Here is a 25,308-nt window from a genome sequence, read left to right on the forward strand (position 1 = left end):
CCTATAACATGGAACTAATAATGATGCTGTGTGCTCAGATTTATCTTGTGGTTGAAATGAGTCAACATATTCTTGGAAGAGTGTCTGACACTGAGTCACTGCTACAAATTATCCTCATGGGAATAATTGAACCAAGGACTCCTGATTAATAAAACACAGTATATTAGTCTGTTCTCATACTGCTAATAAAGACATACCCAAGACTGGATAATTTATAAAGGAAAGAGGTTTAATTGACTCACAGTTCGACATGGCAGGGGAGGTCTCACAATCATGGCAGAAAGTGAATGAGAAGCAAAGTCACGTCTTACATGGCAGCAGGTAAAAGAGCATGTGTAGGGGAACTGCCCTTTCTAAAACCATCAGATCTTAGGAGACTTATTCACTATCATGAGAACACCACAGGAAAAAAACCTCACCCCATGATTCAATTACCTCCCATTGGGTGGGACCCATGCACAACAAGTAGGAATTATGGGAGCTACAATTCAAGATGAGATTTGGGTGAGGACACAACCAAGCCATATTCTGCCCCTGGTCCCTCCAAAATCTCATGTCCTCACATTTCAGAACATGATCATGCCTTCCCAACAGTCCCCCAAAGTCTTAACTCATTCCAGAACTAACCCAGAAGTCCAAGTCCAAAGTCTCATCTGAGACTAGGCAAATCCCTTCGACCTATGAGCTGGTAAAATCAAAAGCAAGTTAGTTACTTCCTAGATACAATGGGGGCACAGGCATTGGATAAATACATACGTTCCAAATGGGAGAAACTGGCAAAAACAAAGGGCTACAGGCCCCATGCAATTCCAAAATCCAGTAAGTCAGTCATTAAACCTTAAAATTCCAAAATGATCTCCTTTGACCAAATGTCTCACATCCAGGGCGCACTGATGCAAGAGATAGGTTTGCATGGTCTTGGGCAGCTCCACCCCTGTAGATTTGCAGGGTACAGTCCCCATCCTGGCTGCTTCCACAGGCTGGTGTTGAGTATCTGCACTTTTTCCAGGCACATGGTGCAAGCTGTCAGCACATCTACCATTCTGGGGTCTGGAGGACAGTGACCCTCCTCTCACAGCTCCACTAGGCAGCACCCCAGTGGGGACTCTGTGGGGACACTTCCACCCACATTTCCCTTCCACGCTGCACTAGTAGAGGTTCTCCATGAGGGCTTTACCCCTATAGCACACCTCTGCCTGGACATCCAGACACTTCCATACATCCTCTGAAATCTAGCCAGAGGTTCTCAAACCTCAATTCTTGGCTTCTGTGCACCCATAGGCTCAACATGTGGAAGCTGCCAAGGCTTGGGGCTCGCACCCTGTGAAGCAAAGGCCTGAGCTGTACCTTGGTCCCTTTTGGCCATGGCTGGAGCAGCTGGAACACAGGGCACCAAGTCCCTAGGCTGCACACAGCAAGTAGGCCCTGCACCTAGCCCATGAAACCATTTTTTCCTCCTAGCCCTCTGGGCCTATGATGGGCGGGGCTGCTCTGAAGACCCCTGACATGCCCCAGAGACATTTTACCCATTTTCTTGGTGATTAACATTTGGCTCCTCATTACTTATGCAACTTTCTGCAGCCAGCTTGAATTTCTCCTCAGAAAAGTGATTTTCTTTTCCACTGCATCATCAGGCTGCAAATTTTCTGAACTTTGATGTTCTGCTTCCCTTTTAAACATAAGTTCTTATTCTAAACCATATCTTTGTGAATACATAAAGCTGAATGTGTTTAACAACACCCAAGTAACCTCTTGAATGCTTTGCTGCTTAGAAATTTCTTCCACCAGATGCCCTATGTCATCTCTCTCAAGTTCAAAGTTCCACAAATATCTAGGGCAGGGGCAAAATGCCACCAGTCTCTTTGCTAAAACATAGCAAGAGTCACCTTTGCTCCAGTTCCCAATAAGTTCCTCATCTCCATCCGAGACCATCTCAGCCTGGACTTTATTGTCCATATCACTATCAGCATTTTGGTCAAAACCATTCAGCAAGTCTCCAGGAAGTTCCCATATTTTCCTGTCTTCTTCTGAGCCTTCCAAACTCTTCCAGCCTCTGCCTGTTACCCAGTTCAAAAGTTTCCAGGTGTCTTTACAGGAGCACCCCACTCTACCAGTATCAATTTACTATATTAGTCTATTCTGTGTCACTAATAAAGACATACCCAAGACTGGTGGAAAATGTGGAGCACGTAATTTTCAGGTGTCTTTACACCCCACTCTACCAGTATCGATTTACCATATTAGTCCGTTCTCATGCTGCTAATAAAGACATACCCAAGATTGGGTAATTTATAAAGAAAAGAAGTTTAATTTACAGTTCTACATGGCTGGGGAGGCCTCACACTCATGGTGGAAGACAAAGGAAGAGCAAAGGGACATCTTACATGGTGGCAGGCAAGAGAGCATGTGTAGGGGAACTGCCCTTCATAAAACCATGAGTTCTTGTGAGACTTATTCACTATCACGAGAACAGCACAGGAAAAACCTGCCCCCATGATTCAATTACCTCCCACTGGGTCCCTCCCATGACAAGTAGGAATTATAGGAGCTACAACTCAAGATGAGATTTGAGTGGGGACACAGCCAAACCATATCAGACAGCTTCCCTTTATTTAGGCATGTATCATCCAAATAATGAACCTTCCCTGTTATTCTCTATTATTCACTTTAGGGAAGTTCAGTGACTTTAGCACATTTATCAGAGAGAAGAAATTCGGAAGTCATGGGTTCTAGTGCCATACAGTGCAGTGATTACTGTCATTGTCATACAAGTGACAGAGTCACCACTTAACTGTGCCTCAGTTTCCTCATCTCAAAAGAGTGAATAGAATATAGTCATCTGCCCCCCCAATCTCATAATGTTGTCAACAGTAGCAAATGAGAAACGTTTTGAAAAAGTACATAGCACTATATGATACAAGTGATTTGAAGTAGACCAATAATTAAAATATGGGATAAAACTCAAATTTGTCCTTCCTACTCTTGGGAAATACTCCTAAAAATGGTTAAACTCTAAATTATATCTGGATTTCTTTACTCCATGCTCTCCTAGGCCACTTTTGCTATTGATAATTCCAAGATGAATACACCTGCTTCAATGAAAGAAAGATATGAGATATAAAATATCTCATTAAAAAGTTTTATATAGGCTCCAGGTTGATTTTTTATGTTGATTACATTTTGAATTGATAACATATTGGATATATTGAGTTAAGTCAAATATATGATTTAAATTAATTTGATGTGTTCCTTTTTACTTAGGGACTTATCAATTTTATATGCTTCTTTTTAAACATAACTAATAGAAAATTTTGAATTATGTGCTTCAATGCCTTAGACCTGTGCTGTCCAATATGGTAGCCACTAGAAACATGTGGCCACTGAGCATTTGAAATATGACCTGCCCAAATTGAGATGTGCTGTATGTGTAAAACACACACCAGTCTTTGAAAATAGTATGAAATAAAGATATTGTCTCATTAAAAAGTTTTATACAGGCTACGTGTTGGATTTTTTTACTGTTGATTGCATGTTGTACTGATTACATATTGGATATATTGGGTTAAATCAAATGTATGATTTAAATTAATTTGATGTACTTCTTTTTACTTAAGTACCTATTAACTTGATATGTTTCTTAACATGGTTAATAAAAAATTTTAAATTACATATTGGTCTCACAGTATATTTCAGGCATTGCTGCTTTAGACCATAATAAATCTACTTTTAAGAAGGACTTGGAAACACGGTCTCTCCAAATGAAGTACCTGGAGGTATGTGAGATGGGAAACAGTAGGTTCCTTGCACTTACATTTTTCTACATTTTCCCATTGTTACAAATTGCCTCAGCCAACATTAAAGCAGACCAGTAAGGTGAATAAAAATTCTGGCCGACTGAAAAGAAACATTACATTATATGACCTTTGTATACAAAGAGTTGCTGGGAAAGAACCACAACTGGAAAAATGAGAGTGTACTTGTGGTTCTAGTTTATTTTCAGTGGGAGCCTAAATAAGACAGCAAAAAGCCCCCAGATGAGTCCAATTTTTGCCTCAACTGCTGAAAATCCTGCTTGAACAAACACAGGAGATTATTTGAACAAGACATTCACAGGCTTCTGAGAGATACCTGCTTCATACAACAGAATAAGAAAAATACATGCCATGTTTCAGTACTAAAAGAACACTTTGGAAAGAGGAGACAGAGAGTGGCAGGGGAGTCCTTTTCTTACTTTACTCTCTACCTGCACCATCTTTTCTGAGGTTTCGAACCACGAGTAAACAGAAAATAAAAATAAATTGGCATTAGTCAACCAAGATCCTATGGCCAAATAGCCAGCCATTTCTCAATTTACGGTTACAGTTTATGTTTTGTGCTGAGCCACCTGAGTTCAAGGCATGGCCAATAAATAAGCTGGGGAGGCCTTGGCTATTTGCAGTGGATGCATTTGATGCCATCTGCATGATACATTGATGAGAAGAAGAGAAAATGCTTCATTATAATATGAACCTGTTTTATAGTATTTAATGTTCTGTTGGTTTCCATAAAAGCAGCAGGGGGACCTAGAATTAGTAATGAATGTTGATTTTTGAATATTGGAGGTTCGAAGGGAAGAATTTAACAATTAAATGAGAAGGAAATATCACTTTTTACTCCAGCATAGACCTAGTCTGAACAGAAAAAATAATGCACACAGAGCAATTATAAATATAAATTCAGTGTATTTGAATTTCAGTGTGTTTTAAATGTTCACTCTTGACAGCCACTTTTTAAGTATTTATCAAGGCAACATCTTTCTTGCTCATAATGAAACAGGCAATAAAATTTGAATAGAATTTAATTATACCTTCAAATATTTAGAATGCAAACAAAAATAAGTGACTGTTGAGAAATATATCTGGCCTGAAAACACTGAGGATAAAAGTTTTAAGAGTATCTTTAGAAGAAAATCCAAATGAAGTTTCTTTCAATACTCTTCTATTTTAAATTCTTAGGTTTCCATGAAAAGCAGATGAAAATAAATTGCAAATACTAGAGTACACAGGATGCCAATGTTATAGAACTGGTGAGGGGATCGTTATGGGAAAAAGGTTATGGGAAAAGTATTTGAATTTGATAAGCTCTTCAGCAAGTTGAGCCAGTCTGTTTGTGAGTTTGCCACAATTTTTCTGAGAGTTTGCCTGCTCAGGATGCGTGCGGGAATAGTAAATAGATTTCTTCACAGAGGCTGTCTAAAGCTCTGTGTTGAGAAGGACTCTGAGGTCATGTCTGAGCTCAGCCTCAGCAGGGAGGTGCCATTGACTAGTGATGTCTGCCTATGAGTGGGAATGGCTATCTTTGTGCATGTCTTTGCTCTTCCCGTGATGGAAAGTATAGCTGTGGACACACTCTTTCCTATCATTCTGCTCAGGGGTCAGTTCATTCAAAAGATGTCATCTCACAAGTTATCAGTTGCAGTCAGACTGCTGTACTCAGACTAGTGTAGCAGACGTTACTTCCTGGGGTCACCCTTCTCTATGCCTCGAACCATCTCTTCTTCAAATTTGGGGTACTTGTAATTGCTCTTTATTACCCTCTTTTAAAGGCATATTAACCCCTTCCTTCCACCTACAACACAAAGGTTTCGTTCTTCAACATGTGAAAATTTCTCTGCCGTGCCTAAACTATGAATGACAGAAATTCTGCAAAAGCAAAGATCTTCATAAAAAACAAAAAGTCTCATTTACCACGAAAAAGAGTCCTATAATGTTCTCTCCTCAGATTATTCAGGATTAATTTTTTTGGACTTAATTAATGCCAACCCTGCCCTTTAGCTCATTGCCATCTGCCACAAGTCATCTCCCAGGCAGAAAGGTCACGATGCTGAGTTTCACGAAGGCACCAGGGAGCAAGCTAAATCCAGGATTCCCTCCTTGATGTCGTTCACCTCTCTTGCACCAGCACCAGCCAGCATCAACTATCGCTGTCAATGTCAGACAGTCGTGTATCATCAATTAGAGATGGCAAATGCTCAACAACTTCTGAGCTTGGCTTACAAAGAAAAGCGTCCAGATGCTTGTGCCCATTTGGCAAAAAGTTACTAAAATCTCTATGAAGGAAAGCACATTTTTTTGCAATTAAAATGGTATCTGTTAATGTACAGAGCAAAATAATAGGTTGAAAGATCATTAATTATCAGCAATTCCATATGGTTTGAACTACCAGAGTTTAGACGTTCATCTGCACCAGAACTGATATTTCCTTAACTAGGACATGAACCATGAGTTTGAAACTTGAGACATGTGTACCAAGATAACTGAATATTTCAGAAACATTTCAAACTGTCAACTTCCTTATGAAAGGAAATATATGTGTAAATGATATATTTCTATTCTTGTATTGCCTTTTGGCATCCATTTATTGAATACCTATATCAAAGTCTGCCACGGGCGTTCCATGTAACCCATATTCTGGTAAAACAGACAGACTTGCAACGAGGGCTATAAGAGAGGAAAACTGGCTTCACGGGTAACAACATATCAGAGGTCTGCCCAGCTATACTGGAGGGGTCCAGGCAGACTTTTGGATAGGATGGCATCTTGGATGTGTAGAGACAGTCAGACAGAAGTTCAAGGGTCTGTGGAATGAGGAGAGAGGATGGTGAAGACAGAATCACTTCTAGGTAGTCCTGGTTCCAAAAATGTTTGGCATAAAAAATTTCCACGTTCACCATCCCTGGCATGTTCCTGCTATTCTGATTTATTGTAACGCTGTCTTTTTCAACATTAACTAAGGTCAGTAGTTGCAATGAATAAATAGCAATATTAAAATATCATCGGGAAAGATTCATCATATTCAGCTTCTAATCGAGGAGGGAAAACATCTTAAAGCTTCATAGATGTTTCTATTTAGTCTTGGGACAAATGTCACAGGAATTGATTAGATACATCTTGAGGGGCTCAATCTTAATTCCTCATAGTTTCATGCACATTTTCCCCAATCTGTGGTCACTTAGAACAGTATAAAACAGATCTAAAATCCACCTTAGGAAAGAAAAAGATATGCAAGTCGTGAGGTTCAATCCTGCAATAACCTTCTTGTTGGGGAGACTGTCATTTAAGATTGCCCAAGGTGGCGTTTAATTCTCACAGCATGCAAAGTCCACTCTCTTGCTAATTTAGATGCCGGCTCAGCCCTCATTCTGCCTTACAACAGCATTAAGGGAGTTGTCTTCTCTGACTGAGAAAGACCATTGGAGTCTGAGTAAGAAAAGCAAAGGGTGTCCTCCTCAGAGAAGACACCAAATGCTTAGATCTTTCATGTTGAATTACACTTGTTGCCCTGAGATGTGTGTTGCTGACATTAACCACCCAATCTGCAACTGTAAAAGCCTCCCCACTCAGAATCCACTGTGAGCACTGAGCTGCTGCAACCCAGGAAGAACATCAAATACTTTTTCTACATCTCATGATCAAAGCAAAAGCTAAAGAGTAACTGCCCAATTCAGCTTATATATTCAATTTAAAAACATGACTGTTTTTAAAAAATGTACACATACATACAAAGAAGGGTGCAAATTATAAGTGCACTGTGAACTAGTCCTGTGGAACCAGCACCTAGAACCAGAAACAGAACATTATCCTAGAATGTTCTGTCCTGACTCCTAACACCAGGGATTTGTTTTAACTCAAATTAGGATACCTTTAAAAGTCCCAGTCGTTATGCTGGGAAAACAGGCCTACAGCAAAACTTTGTGGCAAATCCAGATCGATGCTATCCTACATATTAGTCGCTTTGGTCTGTTTCCCAAGACACTTCACGCTAACCCCCATTCCGACACTGACCACGTTCTGCCTAGTTGTTAAATTTGCAACAAACCGCCTGCTACTAGAGGTCCGTGTCAAGTCTGAGTCTTCATGCTTTTCTCCCAGTAACGTAGGGTAACTGTCTTAGGCTGCCAGGGGCTAGATGAAGGATCCAATGATCCTACTGGCCAACATTTATGTTTGCAAATTTCACATCCCTCATTTTCAGGCTGGGCAGAGAGTGCACCCCCCAGTCTCTATCCTGGTTTGATGATGAGATTCTCTGGAGGAAGGTTTGGCCTGAGGAAAGTCTCCCAACCGCCGAGAGTCTGTGCGGCCCCTTCCCACAGTCAAATCGTCACATGACCTGCAGTTTTCAGCCAGTCCTGCTAGTTCTCATGCACGTTTCCCCCACCCTTCTGCTTCTGTGCAGGGAGGGAGGCACATGTGCATACATGTATGTTTTATTCTGCTTCGTTTTGCTGCCACTGGTCTATGTTAAAACAGAAGTATTCCTTCCCAACTCCACCCCCTCCATTCCTTGTACTCACCATTTGACCCACAGGCAAATGAAGCCATTCAAATGTTTGTTCATCATGTCATCTGTTCCCATCCGACCTTGCAATTCCTGTCATGCCCCGCATGTCAGTTTAAAGCATAACGTCATTAATACCTCCGGTGCACTAATGGATGCTTCACACATGAACGCATTAATGAAATGTGTTATTGTTTTCCCTCACAGGACATTAACAATCTACCTCACGCTGTGTCTCCGAGGCCCCGCGGAGCTGCCGAAAACCACTAGCTATCAAATGAACCCTCAGTTCCGCCTCAGTAACTTTAAGTTCAAGTTTATCACTGAAGCGTCACTCATGTGAGAAGAAGATACAAGCCTCTGAGGGCTTTGGGGCCCAGCTTCAATTACCATAAAGAGTAACAGGAGGCAAGAGCTGCAGGAAGGGGGAGAGGGAGAGCGCAGCATTGAAACAAAACCCTGTCAAGATGAAATAGGAAAGAGCTGGGTGTCACCAGGATGATTTGTTTCTTGTTTCTCCCTTTGTCTACGGGCTGATGGTTTGAATAATGAAGACGGTATTGGTTTTCTTCTCAAGTACACCAGCACAGGAGGTCTGCTTGTCTGATGGCACAGCTGACATATTAAGAGGGATTAAAGTTTCTGTACACAGGCAATGTTTAAATTAGCTTCCTTAAGCCCCAAAGAAATCTTTCCAACTGATTTGCAAAATGAACCCCAGCACGGCCTTGCAGCCACCCTGCACAGGTTGCCTAAACAGAGCCGTGGTTCTCTGTTTGGCCAGCTGTTTTGCAAAATCAGAAGAAAAAGGGAAAGGTAATTCCTTTTCAACATTGCCTCAGCCAGTATTCCGTCTGTAATTAAAACTGAAAGCTTTCCCCAACAGGTTCTCAGAGGCTCTCCCGGAGAAACAGATTTCTCTTTTCCTGTGTAATTAAGCACAAATTGTTAAGGTGCTTGGCTTTACAGCCGAGGAGCAATGAATGGTCAAAGGTGTTCCATCCAAGGCCTGGGGAAGCTTTTGTGTTTGGTTAGCTGTTAGGAAATGCTAATTGCTTTTTCTCTTGCCATTAGGCACTAATCCCCACGGTGATGAAAATTTTTCACAGGTTGCGGCCAGAAAGGTGAAGGGAGATGTACAACAGAAATGCCGCGAACAAAATCACCTGTACCAGTGAATTGTAGCATCGCCAGGAAGGTGATTGTTTGCTCAGCATTTGTGCCAAGAATACACCCTGCAATTCCTTTTATTCATGTCTCAGAGAGCAGGCTTAAGAGTAGCTACTAATGTGTTCCTGAGTGTTTCAGGTCACTAAGCCTATACCCTAAACATAAGCTTCCAATCACAATTAAGCATCTAATCAAAAACTCCTGGCTTGGGGACAAAAGTCAGAGCTTAACTCTATCGTTGGCTGCTGATGGCAAGAAGCGCTTTGCTGCCTGCCTGTAGAAGCCACGGGCCCCAAATCGGCTCCTCTAAAGAGGACAAAACCCATCGCAATCTCCCCAACCTCAGTGACACAGCCTTCCTGAACAGCTCAGTGAGGCTGCTCCTTAAAGGGTGGCATTTCACTTCTCACAAGCACAAGGAAGTCAAATGGGGCTGGAGATACTTTGCCCTTGAACACCTCTGCCTGGGCAAGTTTCATCCCAGAAATGTCCCTCACTTTGGAAAGAAACGGGTGGCTGGAATTGTAACCACAAATGATAATTATTCTTCCATTTTTCTTTTTGCCCTGTGGCAAAGAAACCCTAGGGTGGCCCAGTGACTCTTGCCCTGCTGGTGTTCACAGCCTGTATAATCCTCCCCTCCCTTTGGGTGTGATAGGACCTATGACTTTTTCTAAACAATCAAGCATGGCAAAAGGTGAAGGGGTTTTGCAGGTGTAAATCCCAAAGCAGTTGATTTTGAGTAAATCAAAATAGACATCATCCTGGATGGCCCTGGCTTAGTCAAGTGAGAGTTCTGAAAAGAAGGACTGAGCCCTGTATGGTCAGAGATTCTCTGACTGGATGAGGAGCAGCCATGTGGAAGAGGCCACATGGTGAGGAGCTGAGGTGGCCTCCGACTGACAACCAGCAGAAAGCTGGGGCCCTTGGTCATGCAGAGGCAAAGAAATGAATCTGCCAACAACCTGAATAAATTTGGAAGTAGATTCTTCCCTAGCTCAGTGTCCTGATGAAAATGCTGTCTGGTGACTTGTTTATTGAAGCCTGGTGAGACCCTGAGTAGGGGACCCGGTTAAGCCATTCCTGGACTCCTGAATCGTGGAACCTGTGCGATAACAACAACCTGGGTGGTTGTATGCCACTATGTCTGTAATAATTTGTTACACAGCAGTAAGTTATACAATCCCTAAGCATTCAGATCCTCTATTTTGAAGTTAATGGTGATTCAGTTATGTTGCAGCCATGATCCTCACCAATGATATATTTGAATCATCAACCAATGAATCTGGCCCATCAGTGCATTGCCCCTGGAGTCCATGGTGAATATTTTTCTAGATAACTGGCTGAGATGTTCTGTCAATCATTTTATATTTCTTCTCAACCTTGTCTTTTTCGTCACTGTGGCAGCCCTTGTAACACAGAAAGATGTTAAAGTGAGTAGAAAGCTACACTAAACAGCTGTAAGTTCTATGCTCAACATACACGTTAGAAAGATGTATTATTTTTTCATCAGGCTAAGTGTTGCTTAAAAATGTATGTAAAGCCGGGCAAGATGGCTCACGCCTGTAATCCTAGGACTTTGGGAGGCCAAGGCGGGTGGATCACCAGAGGTCAGGTTTTTGAGACCAGCCTGGCCAACATGGTGAAACCCTGTCTCTACTATAAATACAAACATTAGTCCGGCAGGGTGGTGCATGTATGTAGTCCCAGCTACTCGGGATGCTGAAGCAGGAGAATCACTTGAACCCAAGAGGCGGATGTTGCAGTGAGCCAAGATTATGCCATTGCACTCCAGCCTGGGTGACAGACAAGACTTTGTCTTTAAAGAAAAAAATGAATGTAGAAATAAAAAGAAAATAATATTTCATTCCTGTTTGTCTCAAGCTTCAGTCTCATGCAGTCTTCAGGTTAGAAACTTCCAGAAAACTTTCAAAGTTCTCAAGAAATATGTCTTGCATTTCGGCTCCTTTTAGAAAGCAACTGCTGTACACCAACAGGATTTTGGAGGTTTTGTTTTCCCCCCTACTGAATTTGACAAACTGAATCTAAAATGGATATGGAAGAGCAAGCCAAGAAAGGCCAGGATACTTTTGAAAACTTCAAGCACCAAATATCAAAAACTGTTATAATGTTATACTAATTCAGACAGTGCAATATTAGCACACTGATTAAAAAAATAGTAAACCAACAGAATAAAAAGGGACGCCCAAAACAGACCCACTCCTGTACTGAAATACGCTATATAGAAGGCGTGACATTACACATCAGAGGGAAACAATGTTCTTTGCATTAAATGGTGCCCCATAAGAGCTTCCCGGTATGTTTTCTTGGGAAGGGTCAGGTAATTAAATTCCCAAATGAAAGTTTCTTTAGTTTTCTTTTATTTAACTAAAAAAGGAAATAAGAGAAAAACAGAGGTAAATAAAAATACAAGCCAGTATTTTTAAACTATAACAAAATAAATAGTTACATAGTGTCAGTTGATTGTATTTTGCAATCCCTTCATTTTTTTTTTTTTTTTTTTTTTTTTGAGACAGAGTCTTGCTCTGTCACCCAGGCTGGAGTGCAGTGGCATGATCTCAGCTCACTGTAAGCTCCGCCTCCCGGGTTCACTCCATTCTCCTGCCTCAGCCTCCAGAGTAGCTGGGACTACAGGCACCCGCCACCATGCCCGGCTAATTTTTTTGTATTTTTAGTAGAGACGGGGTTTCACGGTGTTAGCCAGTGTGGTCTCGATCTCCTGACCTTGTGATCTGCCCACCTTGGCCTCCCAAAGTGCTGGGATTACAGGCATGAGCCACCATGCCCAGCCCTGCAATCATTTATTTGTCATTTTTAAATATAGCCAAATAGGGCTGACTGATTTTTTAAAAAAATATATTAAATACTGCCAATGATTTAGCTCTTGTATGTCTATCCTTAATTTGTGATTGAGAGAGGTGGTTCATTACAAAATTATTTTAACATGCCTTTCAACTAACAAAAGCCAAATGTAAGAGGCTATGGTGTTTGGGATGTATTTCAAAGTAATAAGAGTGGAGAGATTAAATAGAGGTATGAAGGAAACACAATTGATCACGAATTGACAAGTGCTGAATCAAGATAATGGACATTTAGGGGGTTATTATACCATTCTCTCACTTGGGTATGTGTTTGAAACTTACCATAATAAATTAGCCAAGCGTGGTTGCAGGTGCCTGTAATCCCAGCTACTCAGGAGGCTGAGGCAGGAGAATCGCTTGAACCCGGGAGGCAGAGGTCGCAGTGAGCCGAGATTGCGCCATTACACTCCAGCCTGGGCGACAAGAGTGAAACACCATCTCAAAAAAAGAAAGTTTTTTCTTTTAAAGGAAAATATAGCTAAGCTTTTGATAAACTACAATGTTTGGTTCAAATGTCTCTGCAAGCATCTCAAGTAAGAAAGTAGTTATATAAAACTTGTGTGCTATTACTTTCAAAAAACAGACATGCATGCATATATATTTATGTATACATTAAATAGGTATGCACTTTATATATGCATATATATAAAATGTATTTGGAGCAGACAAATCTGTACCCCCCACACCTTCATGTTACAGCTGGAGAGTCAAGAGTGGGAGAGATTACAAAGTATATTGATCAGTTAGGGTGGGGCAGAAACAAATCACAATGGTGGAATGTCGTCAGTTAAGGCTATTTTCACTTCTTTTGTGGATCTTCAGTTGCTTCAGGCCATCTGGATGTATACATGCAGGTCACAGGGGATATGATGGCTTAGCTTGGGCTCAGAGGCCTGACATCCCTCTCTTCTTATGTTAATAAGGAAAGCAAAACAAAATAGTGGTGAAGTGTTATAGTGGTGAAAAATTTGGGGGTGATATGGAGAGATAATAGCGATGTTTCTCAGGGCTGCTTCGAGCAGGATTGGGGCGGCGTGAGAACCTGTAGTGGGAGAGATTCAACTGAAGAAAGATTTTGGGGTAAGGGGTGATATTGTGGGATTGTTAGAAGGAGGATTTGTCGTATAGAATTATTGGTGATGGCCTGGATGTGGTTTTGTATGAATTGAGAGACTAAATGAAACTAAACACAAGGTCTGAATAAGAGAAGGAGAAAAACGGGTATTAAAGGACTAAGAATTGGGAGGACCCAGGACATCCAATTAGAGAGTGCCCAACGGGGTTCAGCATAATTACTTGCTTGATTGGTGAGTTTTTGTGATTTCTCATTGATGGTTATCCTGTTTCTCTCTCTGGGTCCACTCTCCATCCCTCTGGTGACCTGCATGGATGCAGTCTACCGTGGTCTGGACAATAGAGAGCACCAGAGAGGAGATTTGAAGGAGAAAAGAGGAGAGTGGGGTCATGGCATTTGTTTTCTGGTTCTCTCTCTGTGAGACAGCCTGAATGTGGACCTGCCATGTCCCTCCGCTAGAAAGCCACTGTACCTCTCAAGGAGGTCAATTTTATAAGACATTCTTCTTCAAGGTTTCAGAAATTGATTGTTCTCTGTCTTCCTTCAGACTCAGAAGTTGTGTCAGCTCAGCTGCTACTATCCCCAGATTCCTATACAATCCCTTGCGTGGAGGTTATGCTCACACCTTTGTAAATAGTTTTGAGTGCCATCTGCTTTCTATTAGGATTCTAATTCACCACCCTCTTCACTAAACAATAAAGGACACATAGTTATTAGGAATAGCTATAAGGAGATTATTTTACTCTCTCTGTACATATAAATACTTCTGATGCTGCAGTTCCATCGGAGGTGAAATCTATACTAAACATAGCATATATAGGCAGAAAAGACAAGAGAGATACGGAATTGGGGTTATCAGTTGGCTAGTGGTCCACAAACCAGCTCCCCTTTGCTAATAGACATGGAGGAAGCTTAGAGAACAGTACTTTCTCTGAAAGGCCCAAATTTTGAGAGTAGCTCGGTTCCACACATCCAAAGCTAGACTCAGTGCAATATCACTATTATACAGCATATCAAACATTGCATTACAATTACCTGAGTACATGTACTTGTCTCTTCCACCAGGCTGTGAGCAATTCAAGAAAAGAGCTCTGTTTTATTCAACCTTATATCTCTACTATCTGGCATATGGGTTGTCACATACCAGACACACAAGGAATGCAGTTGAATTAATAAATGCCTGCTTGAATAAACAAATGCCAGTGGGTCCAGTATGTTCTATAGCAGGGGCTCTAAACCGAGAGCCTCTCACCTTCTAGTTACCATCTGGCTTCCAAAAGCAGCGCTTAATCCACATATGACCTTGGTACCCTCGAAAAGGAGTCTTTCTCATCTGAATCGCTCCCATCTGCCTGGCTACAACCAACATAAGGTCTTGAAGCTGAGACACACCTTCATTTGTTAAAGGGGGAATGGGGGAGCAGATGGTAAATTAAGGTACTAATGCTCATTAATTCCTAATGGAGGCTTCCTCATGGATGTAATTAGAACGAAAGGAAGGAAGAGCCAAAGGAGGAGTATTTGGGAAATAAAGTAGGCAGCTGGAAGAGGTTTATGAAAGGTATAAACCCTCAGGGAGCTTTCCATTAGAGAGGATAATAACATCCGCACTTCACAATTGCATCTTCCTTTACAATCATCAAAACATTTCTACACACAGTATTCCAGTGGAGCCTCAGAAAATAATTGTGATAGACGGAGGAGAGGTCTTTTTTTCTTTCATTTTTGTAATGATATAATCACTACATGACTGTAGTTGGAGAATAAAGATCAAGTGCCAGTCCACCTGGGTGAACTGTCACACACCACACTGTCCTTTCTGCTATTCCCGTTACAAATCAATTAAAGTCCCTCCCACGGCCTTCTATTCCTGACTGGCAAGTGGGGCATAGAGGTTCTTATGAGCCTAGGGTTTTTATTTCCTTATGTCCTCATGGAAAAGTGTGAGCTGGAAAGAAGAGAACTCTTCCCATAAGGCCTGGTTAATGTCATTCTATTTCTTTCCACTGTTCTCAACACAAAATAAATGTATTCACATATATAGTTCCATAGAAATTGAGAATTAAGTACTGTACTTTGATCTTCTAAGAAGTGTGCAGCATAAATCTGAGATATCAGCATTAAATGTGGAGACTTCATTATTAAGGACTTGCTAGTAAGCCTGGGTATTCATATGCAATGTCGATCTATCCAAAAAGAAGTAAATTACTTGAAAAGTGACTACATTAAAGTAAACTTACTCCTTGAAGCCTTCCTCCTCTCTCAAAGGCATATAGCTGACCTAGTTCTGAAGTGAGTGGAAAAAGAGTAAGGAGGATGTTCTGTTTAACCAGCATCAGTTGCTTGTAGCTATCTACTTCTCAGTATCTTTTTTCCCCCCAAGGAAGCATTCGGCTAACATTTTTATTGGACTCATGCCCAGATGTGTTCCATTAATTCATGCAACTACCTCTGTTGGAATGCTCCAGGCATTATCATCCATGAATCCATAGAGCACAAATATATTTCTAGAAATATTGTCATTTGCATTATATATGATACTAAAGTACCTTCATAAATAATACCTTCAAAGTGAACCAGAGAGTATTGGATGTCTCTTGCTATTTTAGTCACCTTAATTTCACCAGGTGCATTGTCTTTTACTTACATAGGTAATGTAACAAAATTGATCTTAGCAAACTGAGTTTTTCGGTTTTATCAACATCATCATAGGGCATTTTTGATGATGTATGAAATTTAAATCTGTATTGAGTGTCTTTCTAATCTGTGAGTTTCATTGTTTCAAACTTGTCTTCCAACTGTGCCTTCCTGGGATGTATTATGGCTATGATAGAGGCTTTTGGACTGCAGTTTATTTCTGGAAAGAGTCAAAAAAAAAAAAAAAACCTAATTCTAAATGTAGCATGAAACCTGTTCATTTTTAGATGTTTGGTATAGAAATATAGAGTACTTAATTATCAAATTAGTTACCTTTTCCTTAAAAAATTATCAGTACCCCAGCATGATAATAAGAAAATTATTTCTTAAAATACTACTTGATTTCAAACCAATTATAAAGTGAGCACTGTTTTCTACACAAAATTTCCAGGAAATCTTTTAGTAGAAATACATGTTTCAGAGAAGGAGTTTGAATGAATGAAGAGCTATTCTTAGAAAGAAAATAAATACTTTGATCTACTGCACTATTTTCGAAAGGAAAATAGAACCATAAGGCATATATTATGATATCCTGGACTGAAGATGGTCTGGGACACAGAAAATCACTATTATCTGTGAAACCATGAGCAAGACTCCTTTCTCTGTTGCCTGCAGACAGAAAGCAACAATGTTATTCAGCTATTAATATTTACTTATGGCCCAGATACTGGAACTGATTCCTGCTTTCTGTGAAGGAAAGGTGATCCATGAATAAATATCACTCTGGTCATTATCATCGGCACACACAGATAACAGATGGCTTCCAATGAAATAGCGTAAGAAGCAATATGGATCTGTAGAAAGAAAATTTGTCTTAAAGCATGATTGGGGTAGAAGATTAACCATGGATAAATATCCCCATAGCCCTGAAAAACTTGCCCAGTCCTAAGATCAGGAAAACTCTTACAAACAAATGTGAAGCTTTCCATGAGACTTCTAGAACCTTCAAACCTCAGAATGTATTTGGGCCATCCTCTTCTCTTCAAAGGTTAGACTGACACAATCTTGGAAACAGAAGCATGAAGACTACTCTTAGAGAGTAGTAGAGAAATCTTACAGATTTTCAGAGAAGCGGAATTTAAGTTTCCTGGGTTAATCATGTTGCTTCTATCTAATTTATTTTGCATGGCCACATTTATCATGCTGAAAATTCAGTCCATGTCCACCTGTTTTTCTTTTAGCAATAGTGCATTTATTCATTCAATAATTATTTATTCAGTGCCTCTTATATGACAGGCACTGTCTTGGGAGCTGGGATTTAACAAAGAACAAGAGGCAAAAATTCCTCCACTCATGGTGGAGGAATTCTAGCAATAAACTGTTTATTATTATTCTAGCAATAAACTGTTAAATTCTTAGTAACATCCTTAGTTCTTGTAAAAAAAAAAATGGGTCAGCTTCTTTGATCAAAGCTGGTTTTGTTTAAATTTAATTCCTTTTACAAAAAAAAAATCAGCTACATGAAAATCAACATTAGTTTCATTCTCACAATTTGACAGCATTATTGGCCGGTTTTTTTTTTTTTTTTTTTTTTTTGAGACGGAGTCTCGCTCTGTCGCCCAGGCTGGAGTGCAGTGGCCGGATCTCGGCTCACTGCAAGCTCCACCTCCCGGGTTTACGCCATTCTCCTGCCTCAGCCTCCCGAGTAGCTGGGACTACAGGCGCCCGCCACCTCGCCCAGCTAGTGTTTTGTATTTTTTTTTTTAGTAGAGATGGGGTTTCACCGGGTTAGCCAGGATAGTCTCGATCTCCTGACCTTGTGATCCGCCCGTCTCAGCTTCTTTTATACCATTTTTCATTCCCATGTTCCCTGGAAATGTGCCTTAAACTGAGGAACAGTTTTTCTCCATCCTGAGAGGATACCCTGTTCAACCACATATGCATCCCTGGAGGGGCACACCTGGAGTGTGGAGGAAGAAGGGGACCTAGCCAGCCATGTTACCCAATCAACCCTGGAAAACAACAGAATTGTCCTCACATCATGTTTCCTAGGAAGGAAATAGAGACCAGTCCTGCTAATTTTTCTTTTTTTGGTTGTTGTTGTTGTTGTTATTGTTGTTGTTGAGATGGAGTCTCCCTCTGTTGTCCAGGCTGGAGTGCAGTGGCGCCATCTCAGCTCACTGCAACCTCCACCTCCCGAGTTCAAGCGATTCTCCTGCCTCAGCCTCCCGAGTAGCTGGGATTACAGGCATGTGCCACCATGTCTGGCTAGTTTTGTATCTTTAGTAGAGACAGGGTTTCACCATGTTGGCCAGGCTGGTCTCAAACTCCTGACCTCAGGTGATCCACCCGCCTCAGCCTCCCAAAGTGCTGGGATTACAGGCGTGACCTACCGCACCTGGCCACTCCTGCTAATTTTTAACCACTGCCACCACCACCACTGTGCTTTTGCTTCCTAGTCATTAGAACATTTAGTCTTCACAGCAGTCCCACGGGGAACAGACGAGTAAGATGGAGCTGAAACAGAGTGGAACAGATGAGTAAGATGGAGCTGAAACAGAGTAAGTGGCTTGTCTACACTAACAGCTCTAGCAAATGATGATGCAGGAATTCTCATTTGGGTCTGTCTGATTCCAGCTGTCCTCTTCTTACGAAAAGCATATACTCTTATTTATCTAATGAAATCATAGAAAGGATTATTAAACATAAGCCATCATTATTTCATATACCACAGAATGGCATAATCTAAGATAAAGAGCATATAGATTTTGAATATCACCTGGGCATTTTCGGTTCCTTCTCTGAGTCTTACCTTTTGTAATAAAAGCATTTTTTTGTCCTCAAATATACATTCCTGTAAGAGGCAGACCTTCCCACTCATGCCTGTATTAATTAAAAGTTAAAAGAAAGAACTGTTCAATGCAAATATCTAGTTATATACTTTGGAGAAAGGAGCTTCAGCTGCTTCCACTTCAGAAAGACGGAGAAATAGCAGACAGGAAAGAAGTTCACTTTAGTTTGTTCCAGGAAGAAGAAAGACTCATATCTCCTGCGAGTGAAGAAAGAATCAGACCTTTTCAGTATATTTAATTTTAATTAACTATGAAAATGTTTTCACAATGCAACTATATAAAACTAGCTAGGAGTAACTGAGCTAAAGAATGTCAAAACAATGATTACAATCAAGATACGATTGTTATTGCACATATTTTTGATTTGTGGGAGCTATCTTTTTCTCCATGTTCTTTTCCTTATTAAACTTAGAATTTGATGATTCATAAGTGTGAGTTTGGTAAAAGAACAGGTTAATTTGACATTATTTGGATAATAAAGCATATTCTTTGCAAAAAATGTAAACTCCTGGAGCCTTAGTCTTCCAATTTCCCTTCTCCCATCCTAGTACAAAGCTGCCTCCGTCTAGTACTGAGCCCCAGAAATATTGCCTTGCTCTATAGAACAAAACAAAGCACAAATCATCTAGTGGCAGCAATTTGAGTGAGGACCCTGACTAGGGGACAAAAAAAATGCCATTTAACCCCAAAATGATAGGACCTCATGCTCTAAACCACTCATCCAATACCATCAGTCCCTGAGTAATATTGTCTTTTCATGTAAAGTTCCGTGAAAACTTCCTGAACATTTCCACATGCAAAGCACTTGTACTAGATATTTAAGAACAAGAAACTGAATAGATAACCAGGCTCTCTTCTCTGTAATCTGTCACAAAAGAAAAAGATATATGCAAATAATCCTGACATAAAGTAGTAAATTCTGGGATAGAGAGAAAAACAGGACATTGTGAAGAGTAATCCTAACTGGATATTATTATCTTTTATACTTTCTGCTTTTTATTGTAAACTCTTGGAAACCAGAAATGTATCTATTATCCAGAATCTTTGCATACAATGAGTATTTTAGTCAGTCGTCTTTTTTAGTAAGGGGCAGAAATTCAACTTCCATTAGGTTAAAAAATATTGTCTTGTATATTCTTAAGCCTAGGAGTAGCCTGATACCAGCGTCAGGCAAGTTGAATCAGGTTCTCTAAGGAAGACAGAAGAATTTCTCCCCCCATTCCCTGTCTCTGGTTTTCTCTGTATTCTCCAAAGACTTTCTTACAGTAGGATTAAAGGTGGCCCCAGAAATATTGCACTTGGTTAGTAACACCAGCAGATAAGTTATGGAGATATGTCTTCTCCATAATGTTAGCAAAACATCATGAATTTATTCTTAATGGCCTGTCATAGGTCGTGTGATCAGCTGATTTACTATATCCAGTCCACTGGAATATGAGTCACTGGAGCCAGAGGAAGAACAGGACGCAATGACTGGCTGGTCGAATTCGTGTGCCCAACAGTGGAGCAGATGGGACCAACTTATCTTTTGTTGAAATAAGTAAACAAAAATGAGCTGCTCTGGATTGCTTGCAAGGTTTGTGAAGAATTAGCTGAGTCAGTGATCAGTAAACAATCCCAGGAGCTTGCTCTGGTAAGGTCTGCATTTTTAAAAATGGTGTCATAGATATCAGAAAGTGAACATGGTTAACCATTTGTAATCATCAGAAAATAAGAAAGGAAAATAAATAAAATAAAATAGAAATGGTAGAAATCAGCACTTGAATCATAACACTTGCAGTTATGAAAACTAGACTAATAACATGTATCAATCAGAAATTCTTGTATTACAGTTTTTAAAACTTCCCTGAAAAGCCACAGGAAAAAGGCACCTTTTATTTGAACTATGGAATGATCTTTATTGCCAACAATATACTTAGCCTTCCAATGAAAATAAATTAGTCCTATGAAAACAATGTCTATGAAAACATGCTTAAACGTCATACATTATACCTTGATACATTATATTTTCAAGGTATAGGAACCTATAAAAATGTGCCAATATGGTTTTCCTTAAGTGTCATAATTTACATGATCTTATTTATTTAAGCAATTTCAATCAACTCATTGAAAGCTTTGAGTGGTTCTTACTTCACCAAACCAGAGGACAAGCATATGTTTCAAGAAGCCAGCGAGTGACAAGCCTCCAGGAAGATGTACCACAGCATCACAGGCAGCTGTCCTCACATGTCTGTCTTGGCATCTCACAATTCACATCACTTGCCCAACTCCTGGCAAAAGTCTACTTTTACGTGGAAACGAATCTCTATTTGCTCCTGATCACACAATTAAATAAGCTGGCCATTCCCAAATAGTTCTGAATGTTTTCTCAAAAAGGTTATGCTTTCCTAATTTTGACTCTTAGGAATTTCCTAATTGTACCAAAAGCAAAGATGGTGTTTTCTCTTTTAAAAAGTTGCTCCAGAACAATCATTTTCAGCTGAGTTACTATATCCGGTAGGAAACTACTTTTTGCCATAACATTGCCAGAACCTAAACATGTTTCCCACTATGAGAAGCAATAGCACTGAAATGAATGTCATCGTGAACAAACACAAAAAGATTGAATGGGAACAGTTTGTATAAAAGCATACACTGGACATTTCTAACCTAGTCATACAGATTAAGAGGATGCCCATCGATGTAAATCAATTCAAAGGTTGAATCTGACTTTCTCGTCCCTTGAGGAACGAGTTGCAGGTATTGGCTGGCCTTTTGTTTGAGTTTGACTGTTACTTCACACTGTACTTGTAATTTGTCTTTTGAAACACTAAAACATATTTCTTTTCCAGTCAGGTTTATTGAGGCATAATTTATAGCCAGTAAAATTCACCCTTCTAGTCCTAGAAGTTTTCACAATTAGATACAGTCATGCAGCAACCACCAAGGTCAAGATTAAGAATGGTTTCATCATACTGAAAAGTTTCCCAGGCTCCTCCAAAGTCAACCACTGGCCCCTGGCAACCATGACTATGTTTTCTGTCCCGATAGTTTTGTCTAGAAAGTCATATAAACATAATTAGAGAGTGTGTAACATTTTGAGTTTGGCATCTTTCACTTTAAGATTCATCTATGTCGGCTGGGCGCCGGCCAGGCACAGTGGCTCACACCTGTAATCCCAGCACTTTGGGAGGCCAAGGTGTTTTGGATTGCTTGAGGTCGAGAGTTCAAGACCAGCCTGGCCAACATGGTGAAACCCCCATCTCTACTAAAAACACAAAATTAGCCGGGTGTGGTGACAGGTGCCTGCAATCCCAGCTACTTGGGATGCTGAGGCAGGAGAATTGCTTGAACCTGGGAGGCAGAGGGTGCAGTGACTCCACTCCAGCCTGGGCTACAAAGTGAGACTCCTCCCCGCACCCCCCACCCCCAGAAAAAGATTTATCTATGTCCTTATGTGTATCAGTCATTCAAGAAGTGTGGATTAGGATATTTTCCTTTAGGGTCTCTCTTATTTTCTAAAGCCAAAGACAATACGAAAAACCTGAATCTGGCCATTTATAGTGTTATCTGTAGTTATGAAGATAAGGATGTAAGTATGGCTAGTTTCCTTGGCATGCCAGGGTAAGTAAGGATAAATACTCTTAGGGCATAATCATAATATGTGGTTATCACAGGCACTAAATCTCATGCTCATAAGATCTAAGCCTTGATGAGTCAAATGATTAGGCACTAAAATTAATCCGGAGACACCAGGCAGAGCTTGGATATGGTTTCCATTATTTTTTCTTTATTGTGATGATACTGTCATATATATTGACGACTTCAGAGTATAACACGTTAGATTTCTTATCTGACCTGTCTCTCACAAAATGAATTACTGTTGAAGCAAAGGAATTAGCAGACAGTCCTCTTAACAGGAGTAGGGGACAATGGATAGAGGCCCCTGTTTCTCAAACTTGAGTCATTCAAGTGCCACCTTCATGATTTGGGTTCTACCCACACATCAAATCAAATTATCATTATTTAGCATTTTATATTGTATGTTTCACAGTTTTACTAAAATAAATGTCTTTTTAAAAGGACTTTTTCTCCTACTATGGCTAATAGAAAGCCATTGTCAAATATATAAGGTAACTATGAAAAATACAACAATTTAAGAGCTCTACTTATGTGAGTCCATGTATCACCCCACATCCTGCTGAGTCCTTGAGTATGAGGAGGGGAGTGCACACACACACACACATATGGTTTTAGAAACACTGCAATTACAGTAGATGTTTTTGGCTGAGCAAGGCAAAGGCCAGTGAGATTCAGCCACATTCTCCCTCCATTAGGTTACAGTTGGCGTGTGGTCTATATCTCCTTACCTTAGATGAAAACATGAAATAAAACTTTGGCCCCAAAAGACTTAAAGAATTTATTCACCAAAGGACATATTCATATTTCATGCTAGTATAATCTTCTTATATAGCTGAGGGGTATTATAGAAATCTGTGCAGAGAAACATCATATTTTCTAAAAAAAATGCGTCATTGGAATCTCTTCTGACGCATGGTCACTGTGCCCTTTGACAACTAACCTTCACAATGTTAATCATCTCATCTGTTGGAAAGGGACTAAAATGCTTGTTCCATTTACTGTTTAATAATGCTATCAAAAGGATTAATGAGAGAAAACCTCTAGAATACTTTAAACTCTTTCCAAAAAGACAGCAGTAAAACAGCAGGTGCCTCTTGTGAACACACATTTGTCTTCTTCCCATAAACTCATCCTGAAGGACACCAGGCTTCCAGCTTATATTTAATTGGCTGATTATGTTGTCACTCTTGAAGCTCCTTGCCAAGTTACAGGGAAGAGTTTTCTTGGAAACTGTAGTTTCCAAACTTTCTCCAGCTATGCAGTTTAATTACATCAAGCAAAATGACAACAGAGCTCATAATTAGCCTGGAGATTAATTACTGCTGAATCAGTCCAAACATCACAGCTACCAAATTCAACACAGGTGCTTAGGCAAAGAGAAAAGAGTTTTCTCAATACCCAGCAGAAGGTGGACATGGAAGATGTGCTTTATGACTGTCTTCCCATGAGCTTAAACACACAACCTGTGCAAAATGCCTTGTGTCTTTGTAGCCGGGATGTCCCTAAGTATTTTTAAAAGAACCAGATCCAAAAACACTCCAAACAGTGACACCATCAATACTGTAATGCACAATGACTGAAACAAATCTTTTTTTCTATGCAAATTTCTCAAACCTAGAGCTCCCTTTCCCCCTCTCATTTCTTATCTGATTATTGAAGAGTCTAAAAATCCTACATCATTCTTCTACTGCTTTCAGAATTAAAAATGGAAGAGCAATAGGGAGATGTGGTTCAATTGGTATAAAGTTTCAGTTATGCAAGATGAGTAAGTTCTAGAGATCTGCTATACAACATACTGTCTGTAGTTAACAATACTAAATTGTGCGTGTTGTAATTTAAGAGGGTGGATCTCATGTCAAATACTCTTACCACTGAACAAAGGGACAGAAGGACATTTTTGGAAGTGATGAATATATCTGCTACTTTGATGGTGGCAATGGTTTCATGAGTGTATGCATATGTCCAAATTCATCAGATTGTATACATTAAATATGTGCAGCTTTTTGTTTGTTTATTTTTTGAGATGGAGTCTCGCACTATCTCCCAGGCTGGAGTACAGTGGCACGATCTTGGCTCACTGCAACCTCCACCTCCCGGGTTCAAGCAATTCTCCTTCCTCAGCCTCCCAAGTAGCTGGGATTACAAGCACCCGCCACAACGCCCAGCTAATTTTTTGTATTTTATTTTTTAGAGATGGGGTTTCGCTATGTTGGCTAGGCTGGTCTCAAACCCCTGACCTCGTGATCCCCCCACCTCGGCCTCCCAAAGGCAGTTTTTAAATATATCAATTATACCTCAGTAAAGCTGTTTTTTTTTAAAAAAAAAAAAAAAAAGAGAAAAACAAGTGAAAAACCTGTACCTTGTGTTCATCCTGTGGCTCCTGAAAGTGAGTAAGCTCTGGAGTGAGCCAGCACGCTCCCACACAGAGTGTTGAAGCACTGCCAGATCAAACACCCTCAAGTCAACAAACACCCACCTGGAGCCTTCTATTACCTCTCGGAGAACTACCGGAAGAAGAAAAGGTTGAGTTAGGAAGGCAGAAAAGAGGAAGCTGGTCTTATTTACAAATGCTGCCCTTTCTTATTTCCTTTTACCTACAAGTCATTTGAGATACCTTTAAATATATGTAAATCTGGGATACAACAAAGACAAACTATATCCCCAAGCGATTTTAAGGTGCAACTAGAGTTGATAACGGGTCTGGAGGAGCCTCAAAGAGATTGGCCACATTATATAACTGCTTTCGATTCGT

General features: G+C 40.2%; 1 long non-coding RNA gene across 1 annotated transcript in view; it reads right to left on the minus strand.

Annotated features, from left to right (window-relative positions):
- LOC135967592 (uncharacterized) overlaps positions 1 to 24,960 on the minus strand; it is a 179,730-nt gene extending 154,770 nt beyond the window's left edge. The window contains exons 1-2 of the long non-coding RNA XR_010581748.2: positions 24,916 to 24,960; positions 12,654 to 12,784 (exon numbers count right to left, since the gene is read on the minus strand). This is a non-coding gene — a long non-coding RNA (uncharacterized lncRNA). The remainder of the gene's footprint in view (positions 1 to 12,653; positions 12,785 to 24,915) is intronic.
- Between the last annotated feature and the right edge of the window lie 348 nt (positions 24,961 to 25,308).

This window comes from Macaca fascicularis, chromosome 15, assembly GCF_037993035.2.
Source record: "Macaca fascicularis isolate 582-1 chromosome 15, T2T-MFA8v1.1".
Taxonomy (NCBI): domain Eukaryota; kingdom Metazoa; phylum Chordata; class Mammalia; order Primates; family Cercopithecidae; genus Macaca; species Macaca fascicularis.